General features: G+C 35.5%; 1 protein-coding gene across 1 annotated transcript in view; it reads left to right on the plus strand.

The window, feature by feature from the left end:
* HS6ST3 (heparan sulfate 6-O-sulfotransferase 3) overlaps positions 1 to 22,352 on the plus strand; it is a 652,720-nt gene that overhangs the window by 171,214 nt on the left and 459,154 nt on the right. The window lies entirely within an intron of this gene.

Below are 22,352 nucleotides of genomic sequence, written 5' to 3' on the forward strand. Positions count from 1 at the left end.
CATGCCTGGTTACCTGAGGGCATCATCGTTGGCTGGAAAAATCCATTTGCTCCACAGCTGTCCCTAGTTCCAAAAGTCCCTGATGGATAACCTGGCTCAGCATCTCTTGAGTATCTCTTTCTCACTGTGCTCCAAACATCTGCTGTTCCAGACGTGCCATTTGCTTCTCATGTTTCAGAGAGATGTTAGTGATGGAGGATGGGTTTTTTTTTTTTTTAATTTAAGAAGAATACAAACAAATGTTTGCTCTATCAGTTTACATTGTTACCTTTCCATTCTTCAGTAATAAAGCATTCTTTATGACTCACCTGGATTAAATCATTGTTCTTGCTTCATAATGCCCTACAACGCTGTTACGTAAGTCCTTTTCAATTCTCTATAGACCTGGCCTGTGCAAAAGCTGTTATTTTATGACTGCAAAACATGATATTCATTCTAGTTGAGGTTATGTTTTCTCACTTTAGTAAGTGTTTATTATGTAATATTTGAATATACAAAATATATGTAGCATAATAATAAAAAACACCTGTAAATCCACCCTTTCAATTATGAACTGGAACGACACTGTTTTGTCTTATCTTGTCCTCCTTTCCTACTGTACCTCTGTACCTCCTCTACCTCCAGAGGTAGCTAATGTCCTAAATTGCTTTGTAATTTATTTATTTTTATCGCATAAGTCTGAATCTCTAAACAATATACCATTTAGTTTCATTTAATCTCAAAATAGATATTGATGCGTGTAATTTCTATGGTTTGCTTATTTCTTAAACAAAATTATGTTTCTAAGAAACCTCCATGATTTGCTCCTTATAGAGCAGGGCTTTTTGACAAGCACACAGCTCACCTTGGGAGCATGTTAGCGTCGGGGTCCTGATTCAGTACATTCATAGAGGGACCTGAGGCTCTGCACTTCTAACAGGCTACCAGGTCTTGTTCATGCTGCTGGTTTGTGCTACACTTCGATCAACAAAGTTGTAGAGGGCACGGAATATTCCCAATTAATAGATGGTGCCTTACTCTAAATAAGGTTAGGCATACCTGTCTGAAAACATACACTTGCATTACATTTATTTCTCCCCCAAACCTTAGTGGAAAGATGGATGTTGTGAAAAGAATTACGGGGCCGGCTCCTTTTGACCTAAGCACAATGATGAGCAGTGGCCTTGTCTAAAAACCACTTGGGTAACATTAAACCAAGTTTCCCCCTGTGGTTGCTTGCTTGGATGCTTTTCTATCACAGGTCGTGTAGGGAGAATACTGGTCATCTTTTTGAAAGCTGGGATTTTCAGGCAATTATAATGTGTGCTGGCTATGTGTGGCTTGATACATAAGGGCTTTAGGACCGAAGGTATGTGTTTACCTGTTAGTCATGCACTCACCTCATGAATCTTTGCCTTCGGTGAGGTCCTAATAGTATAAGACAATCACCCTGGAAGGGAAGAACAGAAAGCCGTGTGACGCAACTTTGAGCCCCTCTTCAATGTGATTCAGCTGAGAGATCCACAGTGCTGATAGGCAGATGATTGATCATCCTTGTATTCCCCAGAGCACAAATTTCAAGGAGAAGCTGCCACTTCTGATCGTCTTAAAGATATACTAGTTAGCAATAATTTTACTTTCAGAGAGACGAAAAGATTCTTGTTACTTAGTGCTGTTTATTCTGCTTCTGAATTCACAACGTTAGACTGTAAGTCTACAATCACCTTCCACTTTCAGAAGAGCCATTCAGCCTTTGAGAAATGGAAGGTATGGGCACATATTTCCTGTTACTTAAGTGGTAGAGAATAGGGAATTGGGCTCTTTGGCTCTATTGGGTGTCTGCCTTAGTGAGAGAAATTAGCGTTTTGACGAAAAAGTCATGAATTACTTCACACAGTATTTACCATTATTCTAAATAATGATGAATTTGATAAGTTTATTCTGGTTTTGAGGGTCTTTGTAGCTTGTTTAGAGATACAAGAGTTGAAATTTAATTAAAGGACAAGGTGTCTTTTTATTGCAAGTGACAGAAACCCATCTCAAATCAAAAGCCAAAAGGGGAATGTCTGTGCTCATATGACTGGTAAATTCTGACGGTTCTCCGGCTTTAGGGGCAGATAGATCCAGGGCTTAAGCAAGTTATCAGCTCTCTCTCTCAGAAGCTCAGTTCTGTTTTCCTTGGTGTTGGCTTCATTCTTCCCGGGGAGTGGCCAAGCTGGCAGTCCACAGCTTGAGCCTGGCATTGTCTGCAAAGTGCCAACCTCGGAGAGCGGAGTGAGCTGCTTTCCAAGTAGCTTAACCAGTTAGTGCTTTCCGTCTTGTCCTTTGTGGTAACCTCTTCTCTTCTTCTCCTTTAACTATTTGACTCTTAATCCTTTGACCCTTAAATCGCTCTCATTTACAATGTCTTTCTGTTTCCTTCCTTAATTACTCCCTCTCTTTCTCTGTGTACCTAAGATGGTTGAAAGCTCTGGATGTGTGCGTGGCTAGGGAGAGATAGTGTGTGTTGATGTAGGCATTTAACATACTATTATATAATAGTATATAATATCATGTAAAAATGTTCACAATTTATAAGTAAAAAAGCTGGTTCCTGAATAGCTATAGACTATGATATCTTTTAAAACACAAGTAGAATATCTAGATGTATAGGCATAATGATATATAAATAACAGCAAAGATATCCAGTAGGATATACTCTAAAGAGTTAACATTGATTATAGCCAAGTAAATTCCAAAAATTTGGCTTAGTAGCCATAAGTCTTTTCTCTGGAACAGTTCACACTTCCCAGAAAAGGTCCCTTCACTCTCTTAGTGGAAGATATGCTTGTATATTTGGTTCCATTACCCTAGGAGCTGAGTGGAGAGGAAGACTGGGGGGTTTTAATACTGGGTGTGTAAACGTTCACTTAATGCTTCTGATTTCAGGATGGTACAAGCACCTGCCCTTAACTCTGCCTGAAGAGAGATGGGGTATGTGCGTGTGTGTGCACGTGTGTGCGTGTGTGTGCGTGCGTGCATGTATGTGGGGGGAAGTGCCTGGTTGAACTGTGCAAAGCGGGGACAGAGATCCGGGAGAGAAATCGAATTCCCCAGCCCCTCTGGCAGCTCCCCAGGGCCAAGCCTCTCCTCTGGAGGGCCTCAGAACACAGAGATCTTTGTTGCCAGGGTACAATGTAGTAGAAATTGACTCCAGTGGTCATATTCCCTAATCCCCGATGTGTCTCAGTAAAGTAAATCAGATGAGCGTCTATATAACATCCTACAAATTCCTGTTCAATTCCTAATTAAAAATCGAAATGAATCTTTTTTATTAAGGTATACTTCCAAATGTTTAATATCTAGGAAGTAAATCTGAGTTACTTCATTTTAAGTAGTTTCAAGCATAAAAATATACAGGAAATTTTTATCTAGTACTTTGAAATATTTGAATATTTGGCTATTTTAAGATCCTTAAGGAGCATTATCTCTTTAGAGATATTTTAAGATCATTAAAGAGCATTATCCACATACAGCTCCATACGTCATTACTTAATATCGAGCTATGTGTGAAAAGTCATTTAGTGAAAATTTCAAAATGGAATACCTAACATCAAACTTAAAGTAACATTGATGTTTTATTTTATTTTTCTTTTCAGGGCATTTAAGAGTCAGTGGCTGAAAGTCAGAACAATATTTTTTATCCTCACTGCCTACAGGGATGAGTGTTCCAACTCTTCTTCTTAATTTAATTATTTTGCCATGAGTTTCATGTGGTAGATATAGACATAAAATGGCAGGTATTGGGTTTGCCTTTTTAGCTCTTATTTGTTCCCTCTCTCTTTTTATTCTTTATTCCTTTCTTAATGAAAAATAACAACTAAAGTTTACTTAATGTTTACCAAGTTCTAGGCTCCATTTAAATCCTTTGCCTACACTAGATTATTTAATTCTCACAGTAATCTATGAGGAATGCTGGTTATCGGATGTTGAGGTTGAAGCTTCGAAGTTTAAAGGCTAGAGTGCTGTGTTGCAGCGGTTCTCCAAATGTAGTCCCTGCACCAGTAGCATGGGCATCACTTAGGAACTTACTAGAAACACAGATTCTTAGGCATCACCCTAGATTTATAGAATGAGAAACTCTGGGGGGTGGGACCTGCCAATTTGTGTTCTAACAAGTCCTTTCAGTGATTTTCATCCATGCTTATTACCCTTTGTTATAAGTATACGTGTTTGAATTTGTTCCTGCAGTTTGTTTTACATTTTATTTTACCTCTTAAAAAATTATTGAAAGCTCTTGGGTTTAAATAGATTCCTTATACTTTATTCCTGTGATTATTTAAGAAATTATATTGTATTTTTGGACTAGATTACTCCAAATGTTACCAGCTAGAATCCAGCTAGTAATGTATTTTAAAAAATATACACTGTGACCACTTATGGTTAATTTGAGGAATATAAGGATGGATCAGTATCTAGAAAACTATTAATATAATTTACTGCGTTGGCAATCTAAAGGAGAAAAAATCCTACATGCAGTGAAAAAGTTTTTGACAAATTTCGCAGCCAGCCCTCATAAAAAATTAAGCAACATGGGAATAAAGGAACTACAGTATGATAAAGACTATTTACTAAGCCCAATAGCAAACATCATCCTACATAGTGTTATAAAACACTAAGTCCATATCCACTGAAATCAGAACAGAGAAAAAGATGTCTTCTATTGCTTTTATTATTTAACATTGCTTTGTAGGTTGAAGTAAGTGCAAAAAGTTGGGAAGACAAAATAATAGCTATAAATAATAGCTATAAATATAAAGAAAAAGCAATGTCTTTTTTGGCTGAAGATATTTTTTCTGTACCTAGAAACCCCAAGATATACTAGCAAAAATGCCTAGAATTGATAAGGGAACTTTATAAGGAGTCTAGTTATAAGAAAAATAATTTAAAAATTTTATACTACTAATAGCCACTTAAAAATGGAAATAGTAAAAGTATCTCAATCACAGGAATGACAAAAAATATAAGATACTTAAGTATAATTTTTAACAAGAAAATCACATAATTCGTATAAATGAAATTACAAAGCAGTATTGAAGGATATAAAGCAAGACATAAACAAATAGAAGGACTAATATCCTGATCATAATATATGAATTTGATGTAATTTCCTTTAAAATCTCAAGCTATTTTTGGAATTTAATTTTAAAATTCAAGGTTAGGAAAAATGAATATCTGAGAAAAATTAGAATATGAAAAAGAATAATGCAGAGCTGTTTTTCTTATCGGATACCAAAACATGCTAAAAAACAACCTCAATAAGAACAATATGGGGTGGGAATGGATGGGGAAATTTAATATGTGATAAAGCTGACATTTTATTTAACTATGAAAAGAATGGTTTATTTCATAAATTGTGCTCACACAACTGGAAATCACAATAAATGGCTATCACTTCTTCATACATATATAAATTAATTTCAGCTGAGTAAAAGCCTTAAGTTTAAAGATAAACTTCTAGAAGAAAATTAATAGCTCATATAGTAACATACAGGTTGTGAAGACCTTAAAAACGGAGACAAGATATCTAGAAGCTACTCTGTAGCTTTTGGCTACATAAAGATGAACAATTTGAGTATTGCAGATGCTACAAAGGAAATAGACAGACCATAGCTTGAGAAGTTATTTCCAATGTATATGGCATGTAAACAATAATCGTAATAATAATCGAAGAAGTCTGACAAAGTTATGGTGGCAAGGATTGGTGGTTGTGTGAAGAGGCACCCCTGACTTCTCAGCATGGCCCATGTTTTGCAATATGATAGGACCTATTATCTTCTTAGGTATGTACTAGGCAACAAGGAAAATCTATGTGTTGGGCGAAGGTGGGGAAAATCTTGTTGGGAAGATAAAGTGTCTGATTGGGATTTAGTTTGATAATAAACTTCCGTTTTTAATAAAAATATCGATGGTCCTGACAAGCAAATAAGATAAATGTATTTATTTAAAAGATTATATTCTCCGAAGAGAAAAAACTTTCTTGATCTGATGTCATGAAGAGTTACTGAAATACCGCTTTGTGCTTTAACGGAGCTTTCTGTTAATGACTTAAAAAGATAAGTGCTGCTAGCAAAACCAAAACAAAAACGTGATTGATTTTGGAAAGCTCATCTAGGCAGGATTCCATTCACATGAAACCCATATAAAATAATGATCTGATTCAGTATCCAGGAAAGATGCTAATGATTTTTTTTTCTTTTTTTGCAAAAAACACATTCCACTTCCTACCGTGGAGTACTGAGTACATACCCTTTGTCTCACTTGTCAAACTGATGTTCCGTGGAAAGCTGTATTGCAAGAAGCTAAGAGCTGTGCTTCAAAAAAATTTTTTTCTGTGATTATGCATGTTTAGAAAACCTTTACTTCTGAGATTGAAATATCTAAGAGGACTTCTAGAATATGTTATAATTCCCATATCATGGTACACTTTTATTATATAACGTTTAACTTATTTGAGAATGGTATTCTATGCAAGTCAGTTTAGGACCATTCTAAAAGACAGTGGTAGTCTGATTATTTTATTTTAGCAAACTAAGTTTTGGTAAAGTAATTTTAATTTTCATCCTCGTCCAAACAATAGGATGATTCATCATGGATTTCGGGACGGGGTGCTATGTCTGTTCATATGTTTGTTATTTAAAAAGCCCATTTAAATTTAAAATGCTTTATTAAAACCAAACCACTTTTCATTATTCAGGACGTTTTTTAATCTATAGGAAGAAATGGATGTATTTCAAATTCATAATTTCAGTTAAACTTATGTTAAAGGTACGAAACTGTATATACAGTACTTCAGCTAATAGTCAATAGAGTGGCAAATATTTACTTAGCTTGCCACTGTGCCAGGTACCATATAGGCACTGGGGAAGAAGAAAGAGAAAATCTCTGTCCCCAAGGTGAATTCATTCTACTGCAGAATTCATCTTGGTGAATAAATAGCAAGATTATTAGAATAACTTTAATATTCTTCATAATTATTAGCTATAATAGAAAAACAAGTTTTCTGTTTTGTTCCATTTCAAATGATTCCAAATTTTAAACAGAAAATTCTAAATTACTTAAAATGTTTCTTAGACAAAGTAATTTATGCTAAACGCGGATTACTGCTTTTATATGCTGTGTTATCATGTTCTAATTTTCAAGCCACAGATTTATTTTACAACTAATGTATGATGACCTTCAGTAATAACGAATCCTGCAGTTTCTCTCTAAAACTGGGAGAATGTAGAGCTGTTAAGGTGGTATGAAGCCGGTCCCTCCAGTCAAGATTTATATGATTAATAAAAGGTAATGCAGGTATTTTATGAAACAATAGTGCCTTGAAATGGAGCAAGGACAACTTGTAAAATTATAAAACAATTAAGTTCAATTAGGAGCTTAACCATTCACTATATTTTGGGGATTTTATCTAACAATTATTTGGTATGTTTTCAGAAAAAAATAGCAACTCTTATAACAGTTTCTAAAGGTCAGGGCTACTGATGGTCTTCTACTCCAGTACAGGTGCTTTAGAGCTTATCTATAATTTTATGCCTTATTTTTGAAGCTCAGAGCAAGGGTCATTATAGATTTTAGCACTTAACAGTTGGTTATATCCAATTTACCTTTTCAGGGACTCCTTCAGGTAGAGAGAGAGAGAGAGAGCATCATATTTTCATATAGTGATCTCAGGTGAACTGATCTCTAGATGACTCTTGTAAGAACTTTCCATATGTGTGCACAGATACATATATACATATAAGGCATATAAGCTCAAATCAGCCACTAATGCACACATGCTCATATGTACTCCCCACTCACATGTTTGCCTATATAGAGGTATTTATCCAGGGTCACTAGTTTGTCATTCATATAATATTCAATAAATATTAAATGTTTTTCCTTTAACAATATTACGGGGACATGATTCTCAGATATTTATGTCACAACCGGCTCTTAAGTAGTTAAAGGTTAATTTTGGTATCACTGCTGGAGAGTATTGATAAATAAACTGGAAGTTGTCCAGAAACCGCTGTCTCTGTGATGCAGAAAGGGGGCAGCCGAACTGTAAGGTGTTCACAGGAAAATGATACCCACATCATCTCCACTAGAAATTCCCCAGGTTGAGGAGAGATGGCGATAGAGGATATTGCTTGTCCATACGCTTTTCTTGGCATTTTCAGGACTCCTGAGGTTCCATGGTGGGGCAGTGTCTTTAATAATAATAATTTTATTGTTCAAGACAGAAATCCTTTTGTGGCTTAAGGACGAGTAATGTCTGGAGGAGTGACATTACCTTTCTTGGGGTTTCAAACTTAGATGGATTTGGTAATGCTGTTTTGGCATTTTGTCCTGCTTCTCTGTAGGCAAGATTCTATACAGTGAGAATTCTATACAGGGAATTACTTATATACTTACATTGTTCTAACGTGAATGGTTGTTTAGGGAACTGATATTATGATAGTTATTTGTTACTAATACAGCATTTAGGTTAGTTTCAGAACAGCTCCTATGTATCTTGAGCCCCTTCTGTTGATAGTTCAGGCAATACGTCTGTGCATTTATTTTCGTAATTTATGGTATAAAGTCATAATTCAAGGTGGCGGAAGTTACTACACCATTATTTCTTAGTTCCCAAGAAATACCTTAAGTTAAAAGAAAAAGAATAAAACCATTTTCTTGTCCCAGTAGAGTTAACCTCAATAGAAGAATATAGATGGGTGGAAATAGTATTCATATTAGAGTTTGTGAACGAATACTGCAACTGTAAGCTTAGATTCTTATATAAAATGGCCTAAATGAGGTTGTTTCATTCTGTGACCGGAAGGGTTAATTTACTCTTCAGATTCTTTAAATACGTACTGTGTGTTTTAGGTTGTAAAAATGTGAATGTTGGTAATGAAAATGGGCTTTTTTTCTGAATGAGGAGTGTGCATTTATATAAATACCACATAGAATGAAAGCATGTGATAGAAGCCATACCTGGTTCTTAAGAGCATTGCTGTGAATACTCTGTAATTTAAAACTCCCTTTGTCAGTTGTATGAATAAAATGAAAGTTATTTCAAAGGAGTCCTAGCAAGAAACAAAACAATTGGATTTTTATAATCAATTTAAAAAAATAACTAGTCTGTGGTGAAAACTAGGTTGTGGTAAGTCGCCAGAGGGTGATCGCTGGGCAGGTTGTACTCCTCAGCTGTCTCACCAGGTGGCCACAGCCAGGTATTTTGTACCTTTTAAGCAGGATACATATAATAGAACGAAAATACTGCCATTTAGACCTTCTTAAGTTGATGATAATATCTCAAATGTTTTCCTTTTTTAGTTTTTTAACAGTGATAATGTATCTTTAGTATTTAATAGGTTATGCTCACTGAAGTTATTTATTAGTTTTACAAAGGAAAACATTCAATATAAGAATGTCGAGGTGTTTTCATTTTTCTCCCCCGCCCCCCAGGTGTCAGTGTGATTTAGAAGTAATGGCTGAAGAGAAGCCATGTTAACATAACAACAGTTGATGCAGTGGCAAATCTTGCCGTTTTAAGGCTCAGGGTTTTCCCCAAGGAGTGATCCTGGCCGATTGCAGATGTTGAGTTCTCTTTTAAAAAAAAAAATAGTGCTGAGCCTGATACAGATGTTCCCACATTGCCCAGCACTTTGATTAACTTTTGATGAAGTATCTGCCTACAGATATCTGGATTCGTATGTTCCCATGTGTCTTATTAAAAGCCTGCCAGGCTTTATTGAACCTTGTGTTTATACTTTGTGTTCTACGGACAGTTTTGGTGCCTAGTAAGTACAAAATGGAAAGCATTAGCTTACGCTAACAAGGATGTGTGATGTTCGCTGCTGACTTGAGTTTGAAATGGGAACCGTCATGGTTTGATGAGCTGATTGTCATGAAAGAATAACAGTAGTTACACGAATAAGAGGGGCTCTGACTTCCATAAACAAGTTGCTGATGGAGGACCTCCTTTGCTTCCTTTGGAGACGTGTTAGTAGAATTTTCTGCTATTATCCAATTGTTGGGATTGGGTTTCCAAGTGTGTGTCCATACTCTAGTCTAGCTCTGAGCCCTCCACACAGGACCCACTGGCCAAAAATAGTTCTTTAAATTTAAATAAAAATTAAATAAAATTCAAAATTCAGTTTCTTAGTCACACTGGTCACATTTCAAGTACTCAGTAACTACCTATGGCAAATGGCTACTGTATTGGTAATGCAAACATAGAACATTTCCATTATTGCAAAAAATTCTACTGGGCAGCATTGCTCTGACCTTTAAATACCTGACTGACCCATATGCTACAGAATTTCCATTTATACTCTGTATCCTTAAAAAGACTTCTTCAATGGGTTTGTGTTTCCTTTAAATTTATACTATTAAAATCAAAAGTATCAGCTTTTCCCTAGAGGAATGATCAGCTCCCACTTCTTTTAGCTTAATATTTCAATCCTTGGATGAGAGTTTATACTAAGAGATTTAAGAATGAATTCTTGGAATAGCTATTTTTTTTTTTAGAAACTTGGACAGCCCTCAACAAGGGACTTCTGAGGTGATGGTGGTCTGCATGTCTTTGTGCTGTGCAGAACTGTGGGGAGAAAAACTGGCCCCAAATTGCCAGTGTTCAGAAAATACCACAATTTTCTAGGCTTTTTTCGTACGTTATTTAATTAATAATATTCTATTTACATAGCTATTCAAATGACTTAAATGGATGAGATCATGATCACTTTACCCTGAAATTCACTTTTTTTAACCTACTTTGAGTAAATGGGTTCAAGTATTTTCTAATTTTCCAACTTGCATTGCTTTTATAATATGAAATACCTTTTCAAGTTATATAGTTTCATTGAAATGTTTTACAAGGTACGCTTTCACTCCTTGGGCTGGATCTACCCTTCTCCATATTCTGAATTGATTATTCTTTGCTTTATTAACACAATTAATTGCATAGCCTCATCTCTCACCTAGTTTATCATCGCATTAGCCTACAGAGTGGTCTGTTGTCTCCGGTTTATCCCCTCTCCGGTGGATCCTCAAGGCTGCTATAAGGATTGTCTTTCTGAAATGCACATTCCATCGTGTTCTGCTGTACTCCCATGGCTGGCTGAATGAGAGTCAGAGTCCTTAGCACTTGTCCAGTGGCCTGTCACAGCCTGGCTCTCATATACCTCCTAACTACATTTCCAACAAACTTTTTCCTTCCCTCTTATTCTAACATTGTTTTAAATCAATGCAAAGGTCTTTATAATCAGCGTTTCTCTTTTCCCTTTTTCTGCATAGGTTCCCAACCTCATCTGCGTCTACTTGCTGTCTGCAGTGAATATTATTTTACTGTAAAAATTGAGGTGGTTTTCTCAACTTCCTTCTTTTCTACCTCTAAATTTCTCTATATTTTGTCTGTTTTCTTTTCCTTTCTCTCTTCTCAGAGGAAGAAATATCTCTTCTTTTATCCAAATAACTGAACTGAAGCCAAACTCTGAATCCTTACTTCAGTGGTTGCCCCATGGAGTGTAGATTAAAGTAAATAAAGCTCTTTGCTTGGCGTTCAAGGTACAACATGATTTGGCTCAAACCTCCTTTGCCAGGGTTAGTCCTCGCAGTGGTTTTTGTAGATGGAATTAATTCTCTGTGCCTTGCTTTGCTTACTCCCTGGCCTCGTCTGATGCTTTTTCTTCTAAATGTCGTGTTTTTCTCCCTCATCCATAATGATTTTTAAGCATCCAGACAAAAGCTGTGTCCCAGACGAAGGCATTTCTGATTCCCCCCAGTGTGCGATGCTCACACCTATCTGCCTTCCTAGAACACTTTATCATCACTTCCACTGACGTTCATAATCTCGCCTACTGGAGGGGAAGCTCCTTGGTAACAATTTATTACTGACTTCGCTTTCCCAGTTCCCCATAATGCCCACCACATAACCTGGTATTCAGTGCATGGTCCAAAATGTACTTTGAATGAATAAATGAATTGAATCACTTATTGCCAAGCCTAAACATTTTATTGTGTTATTTACAAAGCTATATCTATTTTAAATGAAAATTTCTTAGAGAAACCTGCTGTATTGGCTGCTGCATTAATGAACTCCGGATTAGGATGGGGAAGTGATTAGTTTCTTGTTTTAGCTGGTTGGATATGGTGGGTTTAGACAATTATTGATAGGGGTCAAGTTTGTTAGATTTAAACATAGGGAGATATCTTGTTTTAACCGTGGTTATTTCATGAATTCTTTGGTGTGCTTAAATGCTAAGATGTCAGGATTTATGATGAGGTGAACAGAGGTACGTTTGCACTTATACGACCATGGTTTGGCATGTACACGGACAAAACACATAGTGCGTGGTGGAAGGAAGGAAACGGAGAAATGGGAAAGACATTAAAAAATATAGTTACAGGTTATTAGAAGGCTTGGTGCTAAGATGAGTATTACAACGTAAGTTTTCTCCTTAGGCTCAATGGCAAAGCACACTGGCTCTGAGATCAAACACGTGGGTTTGTAAGTTTTCATTTCCCAGGGGGTCCTCTAAGGCTGGGCACTTTGCCCCCTTCTTGTGCGCATTCTTTGAATCCAGAGACATCTCTAATAGTCTGCTACCTAAATCAAGATGAAGCAGCACCCAGATTGTTCTACAGCAATTGCAAAAATGTTTTTATTCCTGAACTCCATTTCAACTTTATAGATATTAGTTGACCTGTCACAAGGAATGAGGTTATGGTGCTTGACCTTTGTGTCCTCTGCCTATTTTAAGGGCAGGAACTAACAGCTCAGCAGAAGGGAGGCTCCGTACCTATCCTTTGCCATGGCAGCTTTCACTTCTATCAAACACCTGCAATTAAGTGGAAGGAATTTCCTATTGTAGGAAAAACAAGAAGATTAGCAATACCTGTTGGAGACAGGGGAAAATAATATACATTTTTAATCTATTGAATCATAAGTTTAATAGTGATAGAGAAAAATATATTTTGAAAATATTTCATTTTTAAAGTAAGCTAGAAATTTCAGTATACTTAATTCATCGAACTCTCACGTTTTAATGATCGTTTCTGAATCCGTTACCCTAGAAAAGCTAGAAATCCAGATGTCATGTTTCTTTGGGGTACTTCTCATGGTAGGTTGAACTCCTACTAAATTCCAAGCCTTAATACAGACCTTGGAAAATCCAAAGACAAATAAGACAGTCTCTACTTACATGGAATTTGCAGTCTTTTGGCGAAGGTAACCAAATAAAGCAATGATGAGAATAATGTAAGCTTTGGATGTAAAACTCCATAGAGGCAGAGTAGTGTCTGTTGCATTCACTGCTGCTTTCCTTGGCGTCTAGCACAATGACTCGTACGTGGCAGAAGCTGAAGAAATATGTTAGATACTTTTGGGGATTTTGCAGAGGAAGTACTTGGAGAACTGGTACTTGATCCAGTTCATAGAGGGCTTCCCACAGATGGTGCTACTTGAGTGGAGTCTAGAAGGATATGTAAATGTCACCATGCGTAGAAAAAATGGCCACCAGATGGGACTGATTTTGAAGGGCATACCAGGATGACCGAACAGAATGGGAAAACACAATAGCATGAGAAAGCTGCAATGGTTGTGTCAGATGAATTGTCCCAGGATAAGACTGTAGCGGCAGCAAGTCCAAATTATAGAAGGACTTAGAAGATAAGCTAGAAATTGCACTTTGGTATGAAGGCTACCAGGAGTCCATGAAGTATTTTTAGCAGCGTGACATACTCAGGTTTGCACTGAGGAAAAAAAATCACTGTGACATTGATATTTTGAAGGAAGGTGATAATGGGATAATGCAGACCAGACAACTAAAATATTCTAAATTGTGACATGAAGAAGTCTCACCTACAGAGATAAAATTTCCAGAACTCCTAATTCAGGAGAACAGATTAGTCTTTCTTTCATGAAAGAAAAACTTAGACAAGACACATATTTATTGACTATCTGGGGTAGTTTTAAAAGTCACTTATTGTGTTATATTAAAAAATGTATATAAATATATTCATACATACGCACCTCAATATGTTCACACAATAGTTGTATTTGCTCTATTAGGTTGTAAAACTAAAAATTATTTAATGATAACAATGTGTCATTTAATTTACTTTGAAAGATTTTTAATAATTGTAAAACGATAGTGACTTCATGAGAAATATTTTTTAGAAAGTTGACTGGACTATACTTTGCATAGATGTTGAAAAATACCAGGAGCACCATTAGAAAGAACTCGTTAAAGTCTGGTGTTCTAGAAGAAAGAGACACTTGCTATTTCTGTGCAGTGCTTCCCAAGTACCCCTATGATTAGCATTCTCTTCCAAATGAGAACATTTTTGAGAGTGACAGAGGATCCTGTTAATTATTATGCTGGATAAGAGGTGTTAACTGAGGTAGTTCCTGGCCAAACCAAGACGTATTCTCACCTCTAAGAACAACCCATATAGCATTGGAAATATACACTTTATTTGATATATTTGGTGTTCACAATGGTAGCTTTTAATCCTTCTCCAATGTACAAATTAAACAAAACAAAATATTAAACAGCACACTATAAACTTTGCCTTTACAGCAAGAACTTGGTCTGAAATGCTTTGGCAAGCGGAAAGAACAAAGGAAAAAGAAAGTTTATTGGTTACCTTGCCCTTAAACTCTCTAGGTAATAAAATGAACCAGAAATAATTTTTGAGCCCTCTTAGAGTGATCCAAATGTGAAGGTTATAGGTGGGTAATGTGGGAATACCACAGTCAGCGGAAAGGACTCTCTCTAGCTTTGTGACCATGAGACAATACATAACCTCTCTGAACCTCAGTATCCTTCTTGTCTTTCAAATGAGTGCCAAAGTTCACAAAATAAGAAAATAATTTCCCAAAGTGAGGAAAAATGCCTTTTCACTCATGTGAGAAATGCATGTTGAACTATTGATAGCATTTTAAGGTCATCAAGGTGGCAAATAGAAGAAGAAGAGAGAACATCACAAGATTGCATGGCTGGGAGTATTGCAATTTACTGATGATGGAGGTGTAAATTGATAAATCCACTCAGGAAGGCAATCTGGCAATATGTGTCAAAAGTCACAAAACTTAAAAAAATGTTTTTATGCTTTTTGATTCGGAATTCCCTTTCGAGGAATTTGCCATAGGGAAGTAATCAGATTGTCAAACAGATTTATGCACAACAAGATCCATTGTCTAGTTATTTATAATAGCATAGCAACTGGAAAGAAATGTCTAGTATTCAGGGACTGATTAAATAGCTTACGGCACATGCAGCTAATGATAAAATTATGTAGCCCTTTCAAATTATACTCTTGAAGAATATTTAAGGACATGACTAAATGCTTATGTAAAGTTGTTAAATAGATAAATGGTTCACAAAATTGCATGTATAGTATGATAATTACTTTGCAAGAAAGTACATATATAATATGAAAAATATGAAATTTATACATATGAGATTTATACATAATGACTAGAAGAATAAACACCAAAATGTTAACAGTAGGTATCTCAGTGTCATGAGAGTAGAGGTGACTTTCGCTTTCTTCTTTATTCCTTGCAGTTAGAAATTTTCTAAAATGAATTGTTGTTTATGTATTTTACAAAGGACCATAATTGTTGTATAATAATTTTGATTATAAAAAAAGTTGCTAAACTAGATAATTTATAGTGCTAGCTCTTGTTCTAAGGTTCTAGAATCCTATAATTTTGTTTTAGAACAGATGTTGGAAAACTATGCCCTCAGACTTGCTACTTGATTTTGTGAATAAAGTTTTATTGTAACATGACCCTGCCCATTCGTTTACATATTACTTGTGGCTATTTTCCTGCTACAGTGGTAGAGTTGAGTAGTTTTGATAGAGACTGTATGACGCACAAAGCCTAAAATATTTATTTTCTGGCCCTTTAAGAAAGTTTTCTGACCCGTTTTCTACAATGTTGCATCAGACATTACCATCATTTAAAAAAACTAACTCAGTTAAAACATAGTTTAATATTATTATTTCAGGTAAATATTGATGCCTAAAATTCTATAAGGATCTGTACATTATTTAAATAATTTTGTGAATGTTAAACTCACAAGGCCAGGAAAGATCAGGATCCAACTTGACTCATATTGAAGAGTCAGAGAAGTTTAGATGTGATTAGACCTAAGGAATGTTACACATTAGTGACAACATCTGAGCAAGTGACCATCTAATGAAGATCTGCCTTAGTTAATGGGAATGATGATGGTGGGAGAGTGGAGGGTTGATCATTTTGGAGCAAGAGATGTCTTTGGAAGGCACTGTGAATTCATTGATTGCCTAGGGAAGAGGAGAGAGAATAACATGTAGACAGTGTATATGTTGGAAGGCTTCAAAGCTCAGCCACGTGAGAGTCACTACTGGGTGTTTCTATAATGATTTTCCTGCTCTGACTATTCCATATTTCTATCCTTCCACGTTTACTTATTTATCAAGAGAACAGAGGTTTCTACTCATTCCTCTGAAATTCATTCCCATCTCTAGATTGTTGGCATTTTTATGGCTGGAAAATCTAATGGCATTTTTATTTGGAAAAAATAAATTTATGGGAAAACCGTTGACAGTGATAAATGTGGTTGTCAAGTATTCTCATTCATATTTGCTTGATATATTTATAAATATTTCTGAAAAATCCACATTTATCTCCTAAGTAAACATTTAGTTTTAAAGTACTTCATGAATGTTTTAATTTTTATGTTCTTTGATAGACGATATACTTTGATAGCAAATTTTTCTCGAACTACAAACAACATATAAAATGCATCATTTATGGAGTTTTCTAACTTGCATTATTCTTTATTCTTCTTGTCAAATTTTAGACAGCTCAGTATTTACACAAATTATACAGTTTATGCTTTAGAATCTGTACAGATTCTACTTGTAAATATATATATTGCATATAGAATTTCTAATATACATGAAAAATTTTAAAATAAGTTCTTTCACATTATCATATTTATATAAAATGATATATAACTAATTTTAGTATCTAACACCAAGTCCCATGTAAATCATTAATAGTTTAATATCCTTAGCAATTGTTATACATAAAAATAATTATCAGTGATTTATACTGCAATCTACATGTATCTCACAAGAATATACATAATATACCTTGGATATACATGCCTGGCTCAAGGTCAGTTTGTTATTTGCCTTCATATGAGCTGTTGTCAGGTTCATGGTTTACTGATCCCCCTTAGTTAAAGTGAGCCCACATTATTATTGCTTCAAATGATCTGTATGAAGGTGAGTTAAATACTATCCCTCTATGAGTGAAGGTGCTGGTTAGTAGTTTTTCCTTTCCAGGAGGACCAGAGGAGTCCCATTGACTGAGTCAGTTTCTCAGGTCAGGAAGCCTGAGTGCTTGCTCTGCACATATGCCCTTCTTGTTTCAGTGTGCAAGTCGATAGCTTCTTTTTGTGTTCCAGGACTTCCGACAGGAAGTGTTTAACGAAATAAATAACCTTTTAACTTTTAAGAGAAAATGCATTTACTTCCTTATACAACTGGATTCCAGTTGATAAGAAATCTTGATTCTAACAAATAATTTTTGTCACCATTTATACCAAGCAGTCTTTGAAAGTGCCTTATCTGGAGCGGGTCCTGGGTTGGGTGCAAAGTTGATGGGCAACGTTGATTCAAATAAATACAAGGAAAAGGCAGGCAGCTCAATCAATGTTAAAATTAAAAACATGTACGTCAAATAGGTGATTTAATAGCATTATAAGTCCCAGGGGAATAATTATATATGAAAGGATGAAAGTAAGCCATGAAATTTCTGTTAGTCTTCTACACTCAGTTAGTCTAGGGAAGCTTTAAGAAAGAGGAAGGATTTTAAGATATGTTTCAGTGAAAGAATGTGCTCCTTCTAATATCATATATTGGGTAGGAAATTACTGTTTCAGTGTCTTGCTTGCATTCATAATCGTGGGCAGTTATTTAGATACACAGGCATAGTGAATCTTCAAAACGAGGGAGTAATAGCCATTCTTTCTGCAAAGAATAGGAGTTTCTATTCTTTCTACAGACAGTTTCCTGGAAAAATTGAAAAAAATACTTATCTCACTAGAAGTGGGTAATATCCTAATTGTGTACATTTTGGAACACTATAGACAGTTTAAAAAATGCTACTTCTAAATTTTCTAGATGTGTGTGATGAGTCTTAAAAATTGAACTGCCAAGGTGTACTTATCAATATAATTGGTTACATATGTTTGACATTATTCCTGAGGATGGCATGTCCATTAATTATATTCTTTTGACTGATTTATTGTGGCATAGGAAATATTTTAATTTACTGTATATTGAATTATTCAAAATTCCTAATAGTAAGATAGCTCCTTCAATGGGCAGTATATATAATATGAATATGAATTCATGATACAGAGTGAGATTTAATAAAATTAAATTTATCACCAAGAACACACTCCTACTTCATATACATATTTTCTTAATATACTTTATATGTACTGCTGCAAGAATGCTGCAATTTGCTTTTTGAAATTACAGCTCTCCAGGATGAGAGGGAAGCTTGATTTGATTAATTATGCTTACAAGCTGTTGCAGGACGGGGGGGCGGGGCGGGGGAAAGAAAACGGTTTTGAGTTTAGTTTTTGCATAACTGCTGCTTTTTTGGATTTACATTACTTCCATCAGTTGTTGAGAAATGAAGAAGTAATTTATTTTAAAGAGAGAGATAAGATGAAGAGCTGAGAGCATCAATATGGAGAAGTAATGACATTTAACTACTACTCTAATGTGGTGATCAGTAAGAGGAGAGAAAGCATTTATTAAACTGTTAGTATGTCACTTTGTAGATACTTTTCAATCTTTAAGAAAATAGTTATTCTTATATTTAGAGGACCGGTTTCTTAGATGATCTTCATTTTATTTAACTGACAACATTAGACGTTACATTAAAAGGGACACAATTGATTCCTTATGTACTGCTTCCTTGAAAGCATTTGTGATGATCTTTGAATTTGGTATTCATTATCCTACTTAGAAGAGTAATTGAGATTCGTTTCAGTTCTTCTTAGTCAAATAATTATAATGAGACAGAAAATATTTATTGCTGGTACCAAGACAATGCTGTAGATGTGAAGCATTAGGAAAACAGAAAGTACATGCAGCGCAATATCCCAAATAAGCCCCTGAGTTGTAGACAGTCTAAAAATTAGAAATAAAGGTCATTAAAATAATCAACATTATTTCCTCTTCTCTATAATTAATTAGTAGGTATTGCATCAGACTTACATAAAAGATAGCAAGATTTATTTAAGTCTGTGTTATTAACTCTGGGAAGTTAGGGGTGAAAGTAATTTCTGGGGTGCCATTTTCATTCTTGTTGCCATTTCCATTCCATTCTATTCCTTTCTTCCTGTACACTCTTAATTCTGGGATCCAGCAAGAACCGCTCTCAACAGCCGTGTTTGGTTAAGATTAGCTTGTTCTTTTCAAGTTCACAGCTTCATAAATATGCATGCTATTCTGGGAAGCAAAGATTCTGTCCATGACAATTTGCTGTCTTGTGGCACGCATGATATAGCCTGTTACAATGGGGAAATTGCATACACATGTTGACTGAATAGAGTTTTACTGATAGGAATTTAAGAATTTCCGGGGAAGATTAGGAAAATTAACCTTTGTCTAGAGGGAAAGAAAGAAAAATTATATTTGGCATGTTTCTCTTCTATTTGTACAAAATATTTACACTGCCTTCCACTGTGAAAAACTGATTTAAACTATTTTCTAAGTGAATTTTCTGATCAAATATATACTTAGCATGGTTTGCAAATACTTATTTTCCTCAAACTTTATTCTTATATTGTTTTAGGTTGGGCACTGGGATGCTCTAGTACTTTGATCGACTCTTAACTTAGCATTTATCACCTTCTGGTTTTCATTATTTATTTTTCTCACTTAGTCATACATTTTGGAGGGAGAGGGCATTTATTTTATCATCTGTTTGGTTCCATGCTGAGCATGGTACATAGATCATGCTCGATAAATACTGTTTAATTGAAAGATGATAGTAAACATCAGTGATGATCAAAATGATAGGAGTCTTCATTTTTATTGTGATAAGAATGTAAATATAACATTTTAAGAGGTTGGTGCTAATTTGTTTATTAGAAACATTTATTTGAATTCCTGTTCTGAGTAAGGTTAGTTTCTTTAGCAGCAAAAATTTCACAAATATCAGGGTACTTAAGCCAAGTTCTGTAGTCCACTGGGGCTCTACGGAGGGGTTTAATATTAATAGAAACCCTTTGAAATAATTTGCAAATGTTGCATTCATGTCCATTTTTATGCAGAGAGGATCAAAGCTTTTATTAGATTCTTAAAGAAGTCTGTGACTTAAACAAGATTAAAAATGACTGAGTTGGGGCTTCCCTGGTGGTGCAGTGGTTGAGAGTCCGCCTGCCAATGCAGGGGACACGGGTTCGTGCCCCGGTCCAGGAAGATCCCACATGCCGCGGAGTGGCTGGGCCCATGAGCCATGGCCACTGAGCCTGCGCATCCGGAGCCTGTGCTCCGCAACGGGAGAGGCCATAACAGTGAGAGGCCCGCGTACTGAAAAAAGAAAAAAAAAAAAATGACTGAGTTAAAAGAGTAGTTGTTTTGGTGAACAGTCCAGATTTTGTCAGCTATCACATGTTCTCTCTGTGCTTTATCATTGAATTAAATTTTGATAAAAAATTTAAAACATATGTTCCTGTTCAACACTGCATTCAATGTTTTAAAGTTTAAAAACACATTAATGCCCTTACTTTTAACCATAAGAAGAGACTTTATACCAGAGGAACACTGGTAGAGAAAATCAGCAGCTAAATATATTAAGTGGGAAAGTATGTTACAAAACTTATGTACAGTAGGTATATAGTATATAATTAAATATACTTCACATAAATGAAATATGTGTCTAAATGTGTAAAGACAAGGAAGATATCCTCAGAAGATCTGTGGTGATTATTCCTGGGTGGTGAATCTTTTTTCTTAAAATCTTTATTGAATGTGTTACAATATTGCTTCTGTTTTATGTTTTTAGCCAGAGACATGTGGGATCTTTGCTCCCACACTAGGGATCGAACCCACACCCCCTGCATTGCAAGGTGAAGTCTTACCCACTGAACCACTATGGAAGTCCCCCTAGGTGCTGAATCTTGTAGGATTTAATTTTTTTCTTTTGGCTATTAAAATCTGTATTTTAAAATCTGCTCTTCAGATTTTATTAAAAAATATACCCCTTCTACCATGTAAGGACACAGAGAGAAGTTGTCAGTCTGTAACCCGAAACAGGGCCTTTACCAGAACTGGCTATGCTGGCCCTCTGATCTTGAACTTCTGGCCTCCAGAACTGTGAGAAATAAATTTTTGTTGTTTATAAGTACCTCGCCACTAAAAATATGTATATAGTGACTAGGTCTTTCTCTTAGAAGGTCTTTCTCTTAGAAGTTGTTCTTTGCATTTTGTCAGGCTAATTATTTTTCTTTAAGTATTTGAAAATAAATACAAACATGTACTTATACACAAACATGTATGCAAATACATATATATACATATACGTGTAACCAAACAGAGGAGTAATCTTCTTCAATGACATTAGAATAATTTAAACATCATTGAAACAAAATTTTATTTATCACTGTGTTTTGAGAACCCTATGCTTCCATTGTCAATGAATCTATCCTTTGCCTAAAAGTCCTAGGTTTGCATCAGGCTGAAGGGATGTCTCAACTTTTGGGGCACAGTTTGGAAGTTGCAAGAATTCAGAAAGTAGATGGGCTGGACAAAGTAAGTTAACTTTACCAGCCAGTGATGAAATGAGAGGTTCCCATATTATTCATACCATCAGCAAGGACATGCTCCACATCCTTCAACATTGCATGAACACTTTTTAGAGTTCTTCCTATCTTTTTTCCCTTACAGGGTTACCCTGGATATTCATTTAACTATAGTTTAATTTAAAAAATATTTTTGTTTTGGAAGCTGGAGAGTTCCCAGCAAATATTATGTTGCTTCGTGCTATACTTGCCCTTCCTACCTTCCCAGCATAAGTCAAATGGGTCCCTCTGAGCAGTGCCCACCCAAAACAAAAAAACCCGGAAAAGCCCCCTCAAAATCATGGAACCAGATTTATAAGTGGAAATTCAAAACTATTATTACCTCGGATCCAGACAAGTCTAATGAAACCGAGAGGACTAATGAACAAAAAGTATCCTAATGAATGAATTTGACCTTAAACTGTAAAATGTCACCGTATTATGTACCATATTTGTAAAAGGAATCTAAGTATCTGCATGGCCAGGTAAGCGCTTGGT

This window comes from Delphinus delphis, chromosome 18, assembly GCF_949987515.2.
Source record: "Delphinus delphis chromosome 18, mDelDel1.2, whole genome shotgun sequence".
In the NCBI taxonomy this organism is placed as follows: domain Eukaryota; kingdom Metazoa; phylum Chordata; class Mammalia; order Artiodactyla; family Delphinidae; genus Delphinus; species Delphinus delphis.